Here is a 20,164-nt window from a genome sequence, read left to right on the forward strand (position 1 = left end):
AGAATTAACATTTTTCTAACGACAAGTGTAAGAATAACTATTATTCAAATAAATCTAGTTTTGAACAATACAACCACTACTACAGATACAGGCTATAACAATGGTTAAAAACCGTTGTTATATAAAAAAGCGGACGTTGTTAAAGCGTCCGTTTTAGTAGGTTTTACCAACGATTTGTTTTTCTAAGAAACCCGTTGTGAAAACTATTAACAACGGTTTAAAGTAGAAAAAACCGTTGTGGAAAGTGTGACTAAATTTTGGTGGGAAAGTTATAACAACGGTTACAGTATAAAAAAAAGTTGTTATAACTAAAGACAACGGGGTTTTTTTTTTAAATAACCGTTGTTGTTTATTTAAAAAAAATAAGTTAAATATTACTAGATGCATGTATTATTACGGCCCGTTATAATTCCGATGCATGTATTATTACTGCCAATCCCTGCATATGAATGGACAATATATGGAATGAGAAGGGTTATAAGATTTGAAGCAGAGATATGATGGTACAACTTCCTAAACATATATTAATTAAAAAACAACTCAAACGACACATTACTTAGTATAAATACATGCATTATCTAAACCACCATTCCATTATCTCACTATCTCCAAACCCTAACTGCTAAAACAAACTCCAAATCCTAAATCTTTCAAACAAACTCAAAACTTCATCAACAATGAATGATACCATCCGTAAGACTATTACTATGACCGAGCACAACAAGAGTTTCATCCACCGGTTGCTCGACATCGAGGACAGGTTCAGGAGCTACCTTGTGGAAGCTCGATCCGCACTCAAGGACGCCAAAAAAATGGATTGACAAAGTAGCAGTTGTTGCAGCTATATGACGATATAGCAACTGTTGAACGAAGCCTCCAAATAGCTAAGGAGGAGAGGATGGATATCATAGAAGAGAATAAGACTCTCTATGCATATCTAAGAATTGTATTTTTATCAATGTAATTCGTTTTTTAATTTATGTATTTATATATATATATATATATATATATATATATATATATATATATATATATTAATTAATTAAATAATTAATTAAGTTTATCATGCATTCCTCTCTATCATCTTGCTTCTTCTTTGTTTTATTTTATTTAATTTGTTTTACAAGCTAATAAACGCAGAAAAGCAACAGTGACAAAACTAATTAAGTGAATAATACTTAGAGAAAGAACATAATGATCGATAAAAACACATGCAAATGAAATAATTAGAGAAAGAAAATAATGACTGAGATGACAAAACCTAAATTAAATCATGCATATTTACCTGATAATTAGAGAAAGTAAGAGACGATGAAACCAACAGTGACGGCGAGATGATAAAGCGACGATGACAAAGAGAGAAATAGACGACGAGAAAGTGTGTGTTTGTGTTTGTGTTTGTGTATGTTTGTGTTTGTTTTAGCTTTGTGTTTTGTGGCTGTAGCTGATCTGTGTTTGTGTGGTTTATAGTATGGAAAGTATTGCGAACAGTTGTTAAACAAAAACCCGTTGTCATTACAGAATATATTAACATCGGATCCATAGTCAACCGTTGTTAAAAAGTATTAACAACGGGTTTATAAATAACCGTTGTAATTACTTTTCACTAACTTTGCGCCAATTTTGCGCCAAATTATTAACATCGGTTGTGCTTGTTTGACTATGGAACCATAACCGTTGTAATTAATTTTAGTAAAATTTGCGCCATCCGTTCTATAACGTCTTATGGTGATTTTCGTGAATGAGGGTTGTTAAAGGGGCTTTGTAGTTGCCTGGATTTGTAGTAGTGAACATTCAAATGAATAACTTCTACACATAATGCATTTCTTCATTATATACGTAGATCTGTTTCATTCTTTACCATTATCCTACTCCACATTACATTACATTCACAATGTTAATACCATCTTTGGTATGTTATACCTTATAGTAGAATATTCGTAATAACTTCTACTTTTATAACATGCATACTTCATTTAGAAGTCATACTTCAATAGCTTTCGCAGATCTTCGGGGCATTTCTAAAGCTATCTTTCCAATGTTATCTGTCATTACAATAATGACGTTAATCACTAAATGATTTTCATAAATGTTTAGACATTGATCTTCGAGATGGTGACAACGATTGTCCATTCCACTATTACTAGTGTCTAAACTCATATCTCAAAGTCTCTTAACTGATGAACTCAAAGAACATTAGTTTTTGATTCTTCTTGATATGAAACTTAATAGTCACTAACTGAGAAATTCGCTTAAGTTGCATGCATCATTCCCAATGAATTGAATATAACTTAAGGTAGAACTAAAACAATTTCAATCATCAATCTTTGATAAGAAGGATACCCAATTAACCAAATTATCAATATAATTATGTCACAACAATGACATGTGGACTAAGTGGATCATTCCACATATTTTTCTCACTAAGCGGGAACAATTCCATTATTTTAAACAATTGACACATATGGTACGAATAGTCATCTTTATGACTTTTGGTATATAGTCTAAACTATACATTAGCATTAAGTATGGTTTGACAAAATTTCTTTTGAAGACAAACTTCACTTTGCCTAATTGAGAACAATTCTCAGAGAAACCAATCTATGAATTTGAACGATTCAAACTCACTTGAAAAACATGACGACAATGATAAATTACAACTATAAACATATGCAAAACTAAATCGATATATTAATATACTGTTATTATCTTAACCAATTTAAGACACACATTTGTATGACATTCTTAATAAGACTACACATATAATCCTCATATGTACATAGTATCCTAGAATCCCCAATCATATATAACTTGAGTGAGCTTTGTCTCAACGCCCAAGCTACACAAATCAAGGTAGACATCATATGTCAATCGCACCAAATGCGACTCCTAGTCGTCAGGTAACATTTTATGTGACTTGACTATTTTCCCCAAAGTCCAAAACTATTTTGATGACCTTGTTAAGTGAACCAAATCTCAAGTGTGGGTAACTGTTACCCACTTGTTCAACTTATATAGAAGGAGTACTCTACTTTGGCAGACATTACTTCAAATGATATAAGTATTTTACAGCCATTAATTTGGAGGGGCGTTACTTAATATTTTAATTGAGGGAATATCGAGTCATACATGACACGGGTCCTAAACATGACGCTGGTTCTCTTAGGAAAAGGGTATAAGGAAACCTAGCCGTTCTAATCAACACATCAGGGTTCAATTAATACTTAAACATTATATGTAAAAAGTAATATACAAACATTTTTAAATTAGAACAAGTCAAATTAAGAACCCAAAAATGATTCATAATCGTCTACAATTCATAATTGTTTTTTTTAAACATCATATGCAAAAACATAATAACATGGGTAGATAATCATATCATTCAGGGTATATATACAATAAATAAAGATATAAACATAAATAAATCCAACATTGTAACAATCAATCAATCAAATTGATTAAAACCCGAAACCAAATTATGAAAAATCAAAATCATAATTTTTAATCAAAAACAACCTGAAAGTCTATCAAGACATCAGAATTTTGGCTTAAAAACGCCGACCCTGCTTTGTCGAACTGTTTAAAATGCCGTTTACACTTGAAAAACACTATTATAGCATCAAAATCTGACACTCGGAACTGATGAACAATAACATTCCGCGAAGAGTAGCCGTGAACAGTACCCGTGCATAAATAGTGTTTCGTGAACAGTATATTTTTTTCCTTTAATCAAAATTAAAAACTGATTAGACAATGTAATCATCTAATCAAATTAGGGTTTATTAAATATCTAATCTAATTAGATCCAATCAAATTGGGATTTTAAGACACTCTTAAAATAGGCATCTAACAACAAATTAGGGCTTTGTTAAAATCAATTAAATTCCTTTAATCGAATTAAAGGAGTACCACAATATCAAATATTACGATACAATCAAACATCTATTATGATACAATCCTAAATTTAATGTTTAACAACTTACAACAATTGCATTAATTGAACTAATTCAATTTAAAAGCCCTAATCTTGTAACTCTAGAACAAAAACATAGATATAACAATTATATCTAAAGGCGCAACCTTTTAATCTAATACTTAACAATACATGTGCGCTCCGATACCACTGAAGGGTTCTGTAACGATTTTCAACAGATTTGAATTACATAATTCCCAAGACCTCATGCATGTTAAGTACTAAGATTAAAAAAAGGTGATTAGCAAACTTACTTGGAAGCGGATGAATTCCAATAATATGCTAATATGAAGTATAATAAAACCCAAATCCCAGCTCCTTGAATAGTAATACAATCTGTGAGACCGTCTCACAATAACGCCCCAAGTGTTGCGTCTCTACCGGTATCCACACAATATGAGTATGTATGCTAGTACAAATTTGAGGGCAATTTTCTTTCTTCTTTCTCCCTTGAGGTTTCGTCTTTCAGAAAAATTGATCCATAAACATCTCCCCTTGCAATTGAAAATTCTACATCAATACCCGTCTCTTGGGATCCGGCCTTTACTTACCTCTTTACTAAGAGTAGTTTGTGAAGTTATAAATATTGTTTTGGTTGATAGCTTTGACGAAGAGACTACATCACACCAGTCCTTCTCCATTGCCAAGAACTATGTTGATAAGGTTCTTTGTGATGTTCTACCTATGGATGTTTTCCATATTCTACTTGGCAGGCCATGGGAGTTTTATAGGAATGCGGTGCATCATAGGAAGGATAACACATACACCTTCTAATTTGGCAAGAGAAAAGTCACTCTAGCAACTCTTCCACCATCCTCCATACTTGAACCTTCTAAAGAAGTAATGTTCATCAAGGAGGCCAAAATGATCCAAGAGAAAAATGATATGGAAGGTGTCCATGTTCTCCTTGCCAAAGACATGTCCAAAGAGCAAAAGGAAACATTCCCTAACAAAGTTCAAGGATTGATCAAGTTCTATGAAGATGTTCCACCAAATGCCGACAAAGGTTAATGACTGAGGTCCCTAAACCTCACTTGGGCAGCCGTGATGTCCACAAATCAAACGGCAAGCTAGGAGAGTGTTCACTTGAACAAGAATTGCTCAAATGGAGTAATCAATCCAACGATTACATCAAGGATTTGCAATATGGCTCTTACACTTTCTACACCAAATTCGTCTAAGTTGTTTGAAATCGGAATTGAAACTAGTAGCAAGGTAAATGTGATTGTCCAACTCAAGCCAAATGTTTACTCTAACAAGAAATAGCATGAGATCAAGAAACGAATTCAAGGGAGGTTCCTCATCAATGATCAAACCGAGGGTACCTATGATGGTGTGCAATGTGATTATCCCACCCTCTCTACTCCTAATTCATTTGAAGATCATAAGGCTCATGGTCACGGCAATAAGGCTACCCAACCACAAGGATCCAAGCCAATTGATGAGCAATGGAAAGAAGTACAGAAACGGCTTGAGGGAAACCTCCCGTCCATGCTAGGGCCACGAAATACAAGGGAATGTCCATGGTTCCTAAGAAAGCACAAGTATTCAAGCCCGGAGATCATGTTAGGGTTCGTTCTTGCAAGGGAAGAGTCCTCAAGAAAGGGAAAGACAAGTCCATGGCAAATGAAGAAGGTCCATTTAAGATCATCAAGCAAATTGGATCCAACAAGAACAAGGATAATCTCTTTGGAATTCATGTCACATTTGATGTTGGGGATTTAAGTCCTTATTATGAGGTGTTTAGTGATGATATGCCGAGGATTTGAGGACCAATCCTTTTCAAGAAGGGGAGTTTGAAGCAAAACAATCCACAACAAGCAAGCATGAACCCGGTTTTGGTCCGTTGACTGAAATAGGGTCCAATTCGAAATCCGTCTAAGAACATGGGGCATTTTATGGCCTAGAAACCTTCTTTGGAGAGTTTAGAGTATTTTTGCCTGGGATATTTTATCTTGGAAAGGAAAAAAATCAAGAGGAAAAACGAGAATAAATAACCGGGTGGCCCCTTTTGCACGATTTGCAACAACAAGAACAAGGGTCGCTTTCAAGCTTCCCAATTTATCCAAGACAATTTCTTGAGTCCTTCTTACATGCTCTAGCGCCTAGGAAGACTAAATTAAATGACCTAGGAAGACTAAATGAAACGACCTAAGAAAGTCGAGTAATGAAAATCGACACCTGTCTCGTATAAACTATTCCCTAACCTTGTTCAAGTTCACCCTAGGTTACACATAAGTGTATCGTCCCAGCAGAGTCACCAAACTGTGGACATGAGCCACCCACGCCGCGCGCACCCGCGCGTTGTGATTTTGAGGCTGCCGCACTTCTCCCACGGAACCTTGGTTTGCAAAAGCACGTCATGGGATGTTACCGATTTGTGAGGCATTGAAACAGGTGAAAGGTTAAATAGCATGCATTTGTGGAGTCGCCACCAATTTAGTGTGGAAAAATTAGAAATCGTTAGAATACCTCGTTCCATGTTAAGACACGAAATAATGACATGAACACTAAGAACTTGTTACCCTTAGCATTCTATGTCTAGAATGACTCTCGAGATGTTAATGGACACGGATGTCCAGAGATAGCTGGAGTAACCGGTGAGGGTACGTATTAGGAAGTTATTTAGTTCGAACACCTAATCTCACCCGCCTCGATAGCGGCCTCTACTAATGATTAGTGAAGTTGCTCATATTTGATATGTCGTCGATGTAAATGCAACAAACATTGATTAATCCTATCATGTGAATTTAGACTATGTCGGTTAACAGGTGTTTTAGCAAACAACTTAGTCGAAGTTGGAAATTAGATTAATTACATGTGAATGCCAAGTAAATAAATCATACATAATAATAATTACGCCAAATGAATTACAATAATTTAATTTACATACTTTATTTGATCTACGTCAAAAACACACTCAAAGACGAGATTTCGAAGAAGGAAATAAAAGAAAAATAAAATTAGAATGAAAATATGTCAGATTAGAGGCGATAATACAAATAATAGTTGATTTAAATCGTAATTAGAAGCTACGTCAAAGCGAGAAAGAGTTCAGAGACAGAAGCTGATGTGACCATAATTAGCGCACATTTAGTCCCCGAATTAGCCTTGTTCCCATGCTTTTTAGTACATATTTGGGTCATTTATTGTCTTTAGCTCTTTTTTTTTTGGTGAAATGTGAGTATGTATTATATATGTATCAAAAATACTTCCCCAATTACATCAAGAGCATATGTAAAAAGAAAGAACCAAAACAACAACAACAAATATCAAGTACTTCGAACCATCAATAGAAACCCAAACAATTCCGGATTTCCATTTCACTCATTCCATCCTTACCCATACATCTCCGTCTAAGTTGCAGCTGAATCATCTTCTTCATCCGCTCTACAACCACTGAAGGTCTCATCACATTAAGCTCAATCCTCGCATGATTCCGCTGATCCCAGATTAAGTATCTGTAAGTCGTCAAACTCATAGCTAGTGCTTTCCATTTCAGATTATTGCGATTTGTAGTCAGTAAGTCATTAATTGTAGGCATTGGTCGACCAATCCAATCCTCAACATACTTCTGAATCTTTCTGCTAAATTCACACTCAGTGAACAGATGAGGGATTGTTTCAGACTGAGTATCACACAAAATACACCTGTCATCTTGACAGAATCCATAGGCATAGAGTTTCGACTTGATGTTAATACCTTCCTGCATAATGAGCCATGATATGAACGAAGCTTTAGGAATATTCCAGTTATTCCAAACAATAGCAGACCATTGTTGTTTCATATGAGTTCCCAGAAGCCAATCATATCCATTCCCAATTGTGTACCCCTTCTGGTGAGGAGCCCATACATTATCAATGAATCCATCCTTAATCCTCTCCTTCACCTTACAAATACTCTTCCAAGTCCATGTAGAATCATTTGCTGGAGTATAGTCATGCCATGAAGACCCTTTGAGGTACACACTGTCAACCCATTTGATCCATAACCTATCAGACTTCGTGTAAATCCAACTGACCAATTTACCAACAGAAGCTATATTCCAGGTACTGGCTCTCTTAATGCCTAATCCTCCTTCAGCTTTAGGCATAGTTACTCTATCCCAACCAACCAAAGGGACTCTGTGATATTCAGTTGAGCTATCCCATAGGTAATTTCTACATATAGCCTCAACTCTTTTAATGGCAGCTTTAGGGATAACAAACATAGCAGCCCAAAAGTTATGTAGAGTATTCAAAACAGAGTTGATGAGGACAACCCTACCTGCATAGGAAAGCTTTTTAGCTCCAAGGCTCCTGATTCTTGACACCATTTTCTCCACAAGACTACTACATTCCTTTTTAGAGATTTTGCCAGGCTGAATAGGGACTCCCAAGTACCTAAATGGCATTTCACCCTCTTGAAAACCTGTGACTGATAAAATATCTTGTTGCAACTCTTCTTTCATGCCATTAAAGAATATTTCTGATTTAGTGTTATTCATCTGCAGACCTGAAGCATTAGAGAATGAGGTGAAGGCCTTCATAAGGAGGATGATGGAAGGAGCATCTCCTTTGCAGAACATCAACAAATCATCCGCAAACATAAGGTGAGTGAGTTTAATAGCTTTGCACATAGGATGATAGTGAAAAGGCCACCTGCTAGTAGCAAAAGCAATTAGCCTAGTCAAGTAATCCATACAGATAGTAAAGATGAGTGGAGACACTGGATCACCTTGCCTGAGACCTCTTTCACCCTTAAAGTAGCCAAAATTATTCCCATTAAGCACCAAAGTATAGGAAGTGGTAGTTATGCATGCCATAAGAAGGTTAACAAACTTACTAGGGAACTTCAGACCTGTCAGTAGTTGCTTCACAAAATCCCATTCAACTGTATCATAGGCCTTTTGCAGGTCAATTTTAAACAAGCATCTAGGAGAGACATTCTTTCTAGAATACTGATGTACAATATCCTGACAAATCAACACATTCTCAATGATGGACCTTCCTTTCACAAAAGCCCCTTGACTTTCATGAATAATGTCAGGGAGGACCAGGGCTACTCTATTGTAAAGGAGTTTAGATATAACCTTGTAGAGAACATTACAACAAGCAATAGGTCTGAATTGCTTAACTGATTTTGGCCTCTCACACTTTGGAATTAGACTGATATTAGTTGCATTCAGTTGAGTGAGCAACTGACCAGTATGGAAAAAATCCTGCATAGCCTTCACAATATCATTGCCAATCAATTCCCATGAATCCCTAAAGAACCCACTAGTGTAGCCATCAGGACCTGGGGCTTTATCAATAGGAATGGAGAAAACAACCTGTTTGACCTCCTCATATAGTACTGGCCTGTTTAGTATAGAAAAATGTTCCTCATTGCAGCACTTCCCAAACTCCAAAACAGCAGGCCTGACATTTTCAGTGCTCTTCCTACTGCCCAGTAAACCATTATAATATTCTAGAAAAGCATCCTGAATACTTTGAGCTTCAGTACAAACTCTCCCATGCTGATCCTCAATCTGTATAATGGTATTGCTCATGCATCTTTTTCTGATAGCAGCATGAAAGTATGCTGTGTTAGCATCACCCTCCTCAAGCCATTTAGATTTAGCCTTTTGACTAAGAAAACTGTCTCTGGCCTTAGTTAAGCTTCTGAAATTTTCCATAGCTTCCCTTTCCTGAGTGATAAGCAAATGATTCCTGGGATCATCAATAATTTGATTCTGAATAGCTGTCAAAACCAGTTCTACTTCTCCAGTTTTGATTTCTATATCTGCATAGCATTCCTTGTTAATCTCCTTAAGGACAGGTTTTAACTGTTTCAATTTCTTGACAATACAGAACATCCTAGTGCCTTGAATGTGTTCATCCCATACAGTTTTAACCCTAGGAAGAAAAACAGCTGCCCCACCCCACATATTGAAGTACTTGAAACTTCTATTCTTTGTGGCAACATGGTGTTTGTTAGAGATAACACAGGGATTATGATCAAACAACCCTTCAGGGTGAAAGTGTCCAATCATATCAGTAAACTCAGTTAACCAATCATTATTGACCAAAAATCTATCTAGCCTACTATACTTTCTATGCTCAGCATCTTGTTTATTTGTCCAAGTAAAGAAAGCACCAGTAGCCTGGATATCAACCATCCCACAATCAGTCACACAGTCTACAAAGGCTTCCATATCATCATCTTTAGTCTGCCCACCTAATCTCTCATCAGGATTCAATACTGTATTGAAATCACCAGCAAGAGCCCAAGGATCAGTGTAGGATTGAGCATAATACTTCAGATTTCTCCACAACTCAACCCTATCCTCACCATCATTGAAGGCATAAATCAAGGTTAAAAAGAAACTCTTCCCTGTCACTTTAATAGTAATCTTTGCATGAATAAACTGGGGATTATAAGCCAACACTTGAACATCAAATAGTTGAGGCTTCCATAACAACCAAACCCTTCCCCCCTTATGAGTATGACTATTGGTGGTCACACACCATCCATCAAACAAATTAAGGGTTACATTTGCCACATTTCCACCACTTATTTTAGTCTCAAGTAATCCAAATAGGCCAAGCCTATGATTATTCATAAAATTTCTAACTACTTTTTGTTTATTTACACTATTAAGACCCCTCACATTCCAAAACCCTATGTTATTCATGGGAAACAGTAGGGTTAGGAGGGTCACCAGTTTTCCTTGCACTTGCCTGTTGTCTCTCAATTTCATCCAGATCAATGATGTCCTCAGTGTCACTCTCCTCCTTGTCCTCAAGTTGTTGCTGTTTAGGAGCAGGAGTAGTTGGGCTAGACAGAACAGGATATTCAGTCATAGATAAATTTGATTTCACCTGAGGCACATGCCTCCATTCTTTCCTGACTACTGGGAGAGCTGGTTTCTTTTGCTGAGACTTCCTACACTCATTGGTTTCATGTCCCATGCCTTTACAATTCAAACAAATACTAGGCTTCCAGTCATATTCCACCTTTACCTTCAGTAAACTGCCATGCTCATCTTTAAACTGAACACAAGTAGGGAACTTGTGCCCAACATTCAGTTCAACCATCACCCTTGCATATCCCAGCCTGGTTTTGGCTTTTGTAGCTGGATCAGACCTAACATAAGGTCCCACCAAAGCAGCTATCTTTGGCATACACTTACCCCAAAATTTTAGAGGTAAACCATACAATTTAATCCAAGCTGGCACTACTTTTACCTCCTCTTTAAGGAGGTCCACTTCACTCTGCCAAGGTTTAACCACTAGGGGTTTATTATCAAACATATGATACCCAGCCTTAAGCACTTCTTCTTTACTATTCAAGGTCTTAAACCTGACAAGAAAGATTCCATTAGGAAGGAACGAAATCTTGTCTATGCCATATTTATTCCATATTCTATGAATATATCCTTCTAACACCTCCCATGGGGGATTAGCCCCTAAGACAAAGCACACAACTGCCTGATTCCAATACTCTACCTCCTCCTTCACATCATCAGCAGTGAATTGCAAAATATCTTCCTCCAACTGTGTTGGAATTACAGGGGAAGGTTCCACTGGGGTGGAAGATGTCTCTATTCCTTTTTCTGTTTCAGTCTGATTGTCAATTTGTAAATTTGCATTAGATTTCTTACCACGTTGTGTTACAAATTTAGATTTCTTACCACGTTGTCTTTAGCTCTTTGTTTTGCATATTCTTTGAGGTTTTGTGTCCTTGGTAAGAAAGGAGTGCAAACCTTGCATTTTCATGGCAAAATGAGACTAAATTGATTGAATCCAATGACTAAGCATTAAGGAGAGACAAGATTAGAAGGCCTTTATACATATTATAGTAGTTGGGCAATGATGAGGAAAGATCCTTGCATCCCCAAGGAAATCCCCAAGGATTTTATGAAGAAAAAGGAAGAAAAGAAGAAGAAACACGGCTTAGCAGCTATCCGCCCGTCTTCCCCTGAAGACGCTCGTCCCCAGGACCACAATCCGTGCGTCTTCTACCAAAGACGCCCGGGCAGTAGCACCCAGAATACGCCTGTGTTCTCTCAAAGACGCCCGGGCAGAAACTCCTGAATCCGGTCGTCCCATGCCTAAGACGCACGGATTCCAAGACAGCGCAAATTCGTTTCTTCAAGCTTCAAGAAAGATGCCCTTCCTTCAGAAAATACCGACGTTTCCCTAAGTAGGGACTTAATCGTCATTTAAGCCCTTAGTTAACCCTAATGCATCCACCTAATTTCCACTATAAATACCCCATTAGTCTAATTAGAAGAGCATGTTCTTCTTATCAATTCTTAGAGTAGTTAATATCAATCAAATCTCTCTTTAGTTTTGTAATCAACACTTAATCAAGTTTTAATACAAGTTTTATTTCCTTAATCTCTCTTTTGTTCATCCTTTATTTTGGGTAATTGAAGATTATTTGGGTTATTATTGGGAGATTGGCAACCTCTCAATCAAGCATCAAGTACTTCTATTATTCTTTGCTTTATTATTGGAATCATTAGTAGGTATAATTCTCTTAATCCCTTTTTAATTATTGCTAATTACTTTCATTTATTCATCATGTTTCATTTTTGTTGGTATGATTGACAACCTTGCTAGCATGTTCAACATGATAATGAGTGAGTAGTTCCATAGCTAGGGTTAATGGGTAATTAGGGGAAACCAACATGGGGAATGATTCATGCTTAAATTAATATTCTTTCATGGTTTATTTGCTTGCTTGTTTTGATCTCAACTCATGCACATGTTATGTTTGATGTAATGCGAGCCTATGAATCCTTGCATTTTTTACCCATCACCTACCTTTTCAATGAGACTTGTAAGACATAAACCAACTCGAGTCTCATTAGACCATTCATGTTGTTGAGTAGGGAAGACTAAGTCGACTTGTAGGTGTTGTACAATCTAATCGATTCGGCTCCGGGACCCAAACTTTCCTAGGATTGTAAGATATAACCCAACTCAATCCATCACAACAATAATTGCTTGCTTATAATTTGAGAACATGTTTGTATGATCAATTCTTATGAATCCCCTATGACCCCATGACACCCTAGTGCCTTTTATCAATTGTTTACAACCCTTTCAATTCATCTTGCTTATTTACTTTCATTGCTATTTAGTTTAGTGACCTTCTACATCAACCCAAATTGTGACACACCTAAGACACCACTAGTTTCAATAGAAATCTCATCTCAATTCCCGTCCCTTGGGATCCGACCTTTACTTGCCTCTTTACTAATTGTAGAGTTGTTTGTGAAGTTATAAAATTTGTTTGGTCTAGGTGCTTCCAACGACAATTGTTCCGAAAAATAGAATATAGCATCCGAATACCCGACCAAAAATGGCGCCGTTGCCGGGGACGGTGTTATCTTGATTTAGATTTTCTTATATTGTTATTAGTTGTGTCTTTCTTTGCCTTGAGGAAGTAAAACTCCTCAAGCTTTGTTCTAATTGTTTTCGAGTTGTTTGATATTTTGCATGTCTAGAAGGTCACAAGGTGATTTACCTTTTGATCGTGAAATTGAAAAAACTTTGACAACCAATAGAAGACTTGCTAGGAGAAATTTGAGAGGTATTAGTGAGGTTGTAGATATTCAACCAACTATTGAGTTCATCAACCCTTTTGCACCAGAAGGTGAGAAGAACCCAACACAAAATACAACACAAAATCAACCCACATCGCATTCCGTACCCACCGAGGAGAACCTACCCAATGGTACTCTCACACCACAACATCTAACCGGAAATTTCATAGTCAAATCCGCATTTATCCAATTAGTCGAAAGGAGCCAATTTGGGGGGATGCCTAGTGAAGACCCTCACTCTCATATGGAGACCTTTTGTGACTATTGTGATGCGATTTCTCAAACCGGTGTAACTCAAGGACAAATTCAATCGGTCTTATTTCCTTTTTCTCTAATTGGCACCGCGAAACAATGGTTGAAGGGCCTTGATAAGGCCACTCTCGGAATTGATTCTTGGAAAAAGTTGGTTTTAGCTTTCTACAAAAAATTCTACCCACCGGAAAAGACTAACATGCTAAGAGCTCAAATTACGGGTTTTAAGCAAAGGCATGAAGAATCTTTGTATGAAGCTTGGGAGCGGTTTAAAGGAATTTGTCGCTCATGTCCTCACCATGGACTTAGCGAGTGGTTCTTGGTACAACCATTTTGGAACGGTCTATATGAAGATTCAAGGAACATTCTCAACATGGGATCAAATGGAATGTTCACCGAAGTTGATGACAATCAAACTTGGAACAAAATTGAGGAAATGGCGGTCCATAACTCACAATATAGTAGACCTCGCAAGGCTACTAGAGGAGAAAAGCATGAAGTGGACTCCGTTACTCAATTGGGTGCTCAACTTAGTGCTCACATTGATACCATCAATTTGAAGTTTGAAAAAGCTATAGCTAGACTTGAAGAAGCCTCGAAATCACCAAAGCATCATGTTAATGCCATGACGGCATCCTCATCAATCCCAAGTGGGATATGTGAGAATTGTGGAACTTTGGGACATGACTCAAGTGAATGTAGGGGAACAAATGAACAAGTGAATGCTTTCCAAGCATACAAGAGTGGTACCCCTTATTCCAACTATTACAATGAAAACACCAAATTCCATCCAAATCTCTCATCCAAAAGCCAAAATGTTCAAAACCCTCAAACAACATACACCCCACCTCCCATGAGAAACCAAAATCCAAGACCCTTTTACAACCAAAACCAAGGTTACCAAAATCAAAATCCATACAATCAACAAAATGACCAAGGTTTTGATGTTCAAAAAGCGGTCCTTCAAATGCAAAAGAATCAACAAGAATTTTTTACTCAAATGCAAAAAGATAGTCAAGCAAAGGAAACCACCATCAACAACATCCTAGCTCACACCAAAATGTTGGAAACCCAATTGACTCAACTAGCATCATCAAGCTCACAAAGACAAAAGGGGCAATTACCACCTCAAAGTAATCCCCCAAGACATGAAACGGTTAGTGCCATTCACTTGAGAAGTGGTACAAGGTATGAAGCACCGAGGAAGCAAGTTGAGGATAAAGTTGTGGAAGCTAGTGATAAGGAAGAAATTGTGCAAAACTCCAAAGATGGAGAATCATCAAAAGAAGAAATTTCAAAGAAAAATGAAGACAAGGTCAAGGAGAAGGAGCCCATTGTGATTAGACTTCCTTTTCCAAGTCGTCAAGCCAAGCCCAAATTTGATGACCAACTTGGAAAGTTTATGGAAATTGTGAAGAATTTGGAAGTCTCAATTCCTTTCATGGAATTAATCAATCACGTACCGGCCTATGCGAAATACATGAAAGACATCCTCACAAAGAATAAGTTGATCCGGAAGCTTGAGACTATCGCCTTCACTAAGGTTTGTAGTGCAATACTTCAAGGGAGTTCACCTCAAAAACTCAAGGATCCGGGAAGCTTCTCAATACCGTGTACCATTGGCGACACCACGATCAATATAGCCTTATGTGATCTAGGGGCTAGTGTGAGTGTTATGCCGTACTCGGTGAGTAAAAGGTTGGGGATGAGAGAGCTTAAATGCACCAATATCACACTCCAAATGGCCGATAGATCGACAAAGACACCATTAGGGATATGGGAAGATGTTCCCGTACGAATTGGGAAATTTTTCATCCTGGTGGACTTTGTCATTGTTGATATGGAAGAAGATTCCAATCATTCCAATCATTCTAGGAAGACCTTTCTTACACACCGCGGGTGCGGTGATTGATGTGAAACATGGAGAGCTCACTCTAGAAGTGGGAGATGAGAGTGTAACTTTTAATCTTGACAAGACTATGAGAGCTCCCCGTTTACATGAACCATGTTTCATGATCGATCATTATAGCCGGAAGGATGATAGGAAGAAGTCGGAACTCCAATGAAAGAAGAAAATTGAAGATGCTCCATTCAAAGAGCAAGTGAATTGTGACAAAGAGAGCTTGCAAAGCTCACCAAAATCAAGCAATGAAGAAGATGGCCTCATTGGCCAAAACAAGATAATGGGAGAGTTGTCTCTATCAACTCAAGAGATCTTTAGTGATCAAGTAGATGAAGTTTGTGGTCTTTGGGATGATGAGTTTGAAGGGATTTTCAATCCCTACATTGGTAATGCTATCGATCAAGACCGACAACAAGGGCAAAGATCTATTGAAGAACTCTATCACGACAATGAACAATCTTTTGATTACTTTTTCAAGGTGTTGAGCAACATCAACAACACCTTGGACATGCCCCCTTGACATCTCATCAGGAATGAGAGTTTGGCGGAGTCCTCCCTAAACCACCGTTTGTAAATATTTCTAACTCCCTAACTCGCATTTTAATTCTTAATTTGCATTTTTCGTCATTTTTGGATTTTTTTATGCCTTGATCAAGATGATTATCATGTTTGAGAGAAGTGAGGGAGGGACTAATGATTTCAATTGATGTATAGTGCTTTAGCTTAGTGTGGGGATAGCAATTGCCTAGGCTATTCATGCCTTAGTAGTGCCCCACAATGAAGAACACGAGATTTTGAAGAATGAAAAATGACAAGGGATATGCAAGGTACACGGATGGAACTGAATCCGGGTAAAAGGGGTAGAACCCGAGCGGTTTCAAGAGAATCCGCCCGTCTTCAGACAATCCCGGCATATTGGGCAGAAGACGCCCGTCCTTCTGAGCTGAATTTTTGAAATTTTCTGACTGTTAACGAATCCGGGCGTCCTGCAACAAAATCCGCCCGTCTTCATAAAGTCGCCCGTCCTGCAAGGGAAGACGCCCGTCTTTTTGGCTGAGTAAAACAAGAAAAATCCTTGCAAAGGAATCCGCCCGTCTTCTCTGAAAGACGCCCGTCCCATGTTTTTAAATATGCCCGTCTTTGCTAGAATCCGCCCGTCTTTAGGCGACAATTTCCCAACCCAGAACAGGCAGAATCCGGGCGTCCCGAAGGAAAGTTGCCCGTCTTCCCCCTGCATTTCAAATTTTTCGGGTTTATTATAAACCCCATCCCACATTCATTTCCTCATTCCTTCATTCAAAACATTACCCATAAACCCCATAACTCCAAAACCCTCATCCTCTCCATTACAAAAACAAGATTCCTCAACAACATTCACCAAAATCAAATCAAAACATCCTTTTAACAACAAATTAATCACTCCTCTTTCAACAACAATCAAAACCAAGCACAAAATCTTCAACCTTTGAGTCGATTTTTGAATTCATAAAGGCAAAGACTTTCATCTTTAAATCGATTTGGGTGCACTAGAAATTGAAGATTTTTGCTCTTTTCTTGGTTTATTCATCAATGGCAAAGACAAAGGGAGCAACAAAAGCAACAAAGGCAAAAGCAACAAAGGCAAAAGCAACAAAGGCAAAGGCACCAAAGGCAAAGGCACTCTCATCAAGACAAAAGAGTCTTCAAGCAAAGAAAGCATTGGCTATGGTGGTAGCTAGCCCAAACTTGGAGTTGCAATAACAACAACCTCCCATGGAAGCAACAACATCTACCACTCTGGAAATTGCTCAACTTTCGAATTATCCGGACGTAATTTTCATTTCCAAATCCCATAGGGACACTTTTGCCAAGTTTGATAGAAAATCATTTCTATCCACCAAGTTTATTTGTGAAGATGCCTTAGATAAGTTGGGTGTCCTTGAGCAAACTAGAGCCTTCTTTAAAGCCATGGGGTTGGAGAAATTGTTTACAACAAAACAATTGACATACCCCTCCCTTACCTTAGAATTTTTGAGTTCTTTGAAAGTTAACAAGGTTGAGACTATGGAAACCATCGAGTTTCGCCTAGCTAATGTTAGTAGGCGCATCTCCTTTGAGGAAATGGGTAAAGCTTTGGGTCTTAGTGATTCAACGAGTTATTTCAAGAATGTTGGCAAATATGACCCCGACCCTCTTTGGGAGGCAATTTCCGGAAGGAAATTCGAAAGCTTTCATGCTAGTCGCGCTCTATTAGTCCACCATCCGGGCATTAGAGTGTGGCACAAGGTTGTAGGGAACACCATCATTGCAAGAAAATACACCAACCATTTCACCAAACTCGATTTTGTTCTTCTTGAGTCGGCCTTGAACATTGGAAGGGAATTAACCAAGCCTTTCTACTCTCTAAGACTTTTGGTGGATAGATGGCTAAATGTTGATTGTGGGAAGCAAGGCACTACCGTCATTGTGAATGGAGGTCTAGTCACTCTTTTGGCTTAATACTTTGATCCTAACTTCAACAAGGATAGCAAGTATGAGGCAAAGAAGGGTGGTCATCTCATTGATATTGATACTATGATAAACAAGTACAAGTGGGTCTCTCATAACCCTCTTGACACCAAGTATGGGTGGCTCACTAGTGAGGCTAGATCTTTTACTTTGCCTTCGAAGATTTGTCGTTTAAGTGTCCACCGGACCAACTATCTCCTTCCCCTTTCAAAAGAGGCCGAATACATTATCCGACAAAAAAAGGGTGAAATTGAAATGCCCTCCTCTTCCATTGTCACACCACCCTATCCTTTTAAGTACCAAGAGTTCAAGCCAGAAGGTGTTGAAGCAAGCAAAGATTATATGACTCTTCTTATGCAAGAGATGCACAAGCAAGCCTTCAAGGACCGGGAAGATGCTTACTTAGCCCAATATCCACCCCTCCTTCACTTAGCTGGGCAAGGACTACTTGACCCTTCATGTCCTTTGCCTAGTTAGACGGATAGGGAAGTCTTCTTTCCGAGTGCATCTAGGGGTGAGTTTTGGTGATAATGAGGTTGTTGGTGATGAAGAGGTTGATGATAACATTGATGAAGAAGCTAGTGAAGAAGGAGAAGAGGATTATGAGCAAGGTGAACAACAAAGTGAAGAGGGAAGTGGTGATGAGTCCACTTCTAGTGAGGAAGATGATGATAGTGATGATATGATAGAAGATTAGCAAACTATGGAGTCTCCTACCCTCTTGAGGTTTGTCTATTTCTCTCTTTGTTGTATTTTATTAATCTTGATCATTGTTGGAGTACTCCTAGCACCATAGAGGACTAACACCTCGGCCCCATTGAGGTGTTCTCATTTTATTGTTCCCACTTTTAAAAATCCAAAATGACAAAATTAGTTTCATGTATTGCATAGTGTGTGCATGAACTACACCCAACCTTAGGACATTAGCAATAATGTCTAACTCGGTTTGGGGAAGTACATACATACACAACGGGAGGTAATCTAAATTATCCTCTCCGTCATAAACAAAAACCATGCATCATGTAGTGTAGATTAGTGTAGCTTGCATTTAATGTAGAAATCATGCATCATGTTTGCATAATTTCCCATCATTTTGGCCATTGAGGACAATGCCCATATTAGTGTGGGGATGGGGAATTCTAACTTAACTTTTATTCAAAAATTGAAAAATCTCGAAAAAACCATAAAAATTTGAAAATTGAAAAACCAAAAACAAGTTCTTTTCCTTTGTAATGTAGTCAAGTATATATTATTGTATATATTGTGTTTGTTCTATCCTTGTTCACATTGATCGATTACGCCACATTCGAGACATGAGGATATTGAAGACCGCATGGTATGATCTTTCCAATCTCCTTTTTCCTCTATATGTTAATAACTATGTGGCTTTATTTTGATTGATGCGGTATAACAATGTGAACTTAGGACTTGCATTTAGCTTATATGTCATATTAGTTGGTAGAATCACTTGCATTAGGATGTATATAATAGTTGCATCATGGCATTTAGTTGCATTTAGATGAAATATTTTGAAAAATGCCTAATTGAGAACTTTGACAAGAGCAACTAAGCCATTACAAATACTTTTTCAACTTAAGACTTCGCCTACTAGAATAGTTGTAAAACACCCTAGATTGTGCAATACTAGTGTCTTTCGACCCATGACCCAAAGCCTAGTCAAGGGTTTGCATGTGAGTTACCTATCCAACCCCGTGATGCGATGTGGACTTGGTTAACTTGTCTAGGTGACCTTGATTGACCTTGTGGTACGGCAACCCAAAAATACTTTCTATCAATAAGTTTGAAGTGCTCATTTCAAAGATTTTGTATGTGGAAACGTTTTATTGCCAAGGAAACCTCAAATGTTATGAAATGTTGAAATATTGAGAATTTTAGTTGCTTTGATGGAGGCGTACCACTTCGATGTGCTTTGGAGAAGGATCCATTGAATTGGGCCCCCACACGGTTGTGA

The 20,164-nt window shown here is 37.8% G+C and overlaps 1 non-coding gene across 1 annotated transcript; it reads right to left on the bottom strand.

Moving 5' to 3' along the window:
- Positions 1–14,001: 14,001 nt before the first annotated feature.
- On the bottom strand, positions 14,002–14,108 carry LOC141610224 (small nucleolar RNA R71). Its single transcript, XR_012528120.1, has one exon. It is a non-coding gene; the product is annotated as a small nucleolar RNA R71 (small nucleolar RNA).
- Positions 14,109–20,164: the final 6,056 nt, after the last annotated feature.

This window comes from Silene latifolia, chromosome 10 (assembly GCF_048544455.1).
Source record: "Silene latifolia isolate original U9 population chromosome 10, ASM4854445v1, whole genome shotgun sequence".
NCBI classification, from domain to species: Eukaryota; Viridiplantae; Streptophyta; class Magnoliopsida; order Caryophyllales; family Caryophyllaceae; genus Silene; species Silene latifolia.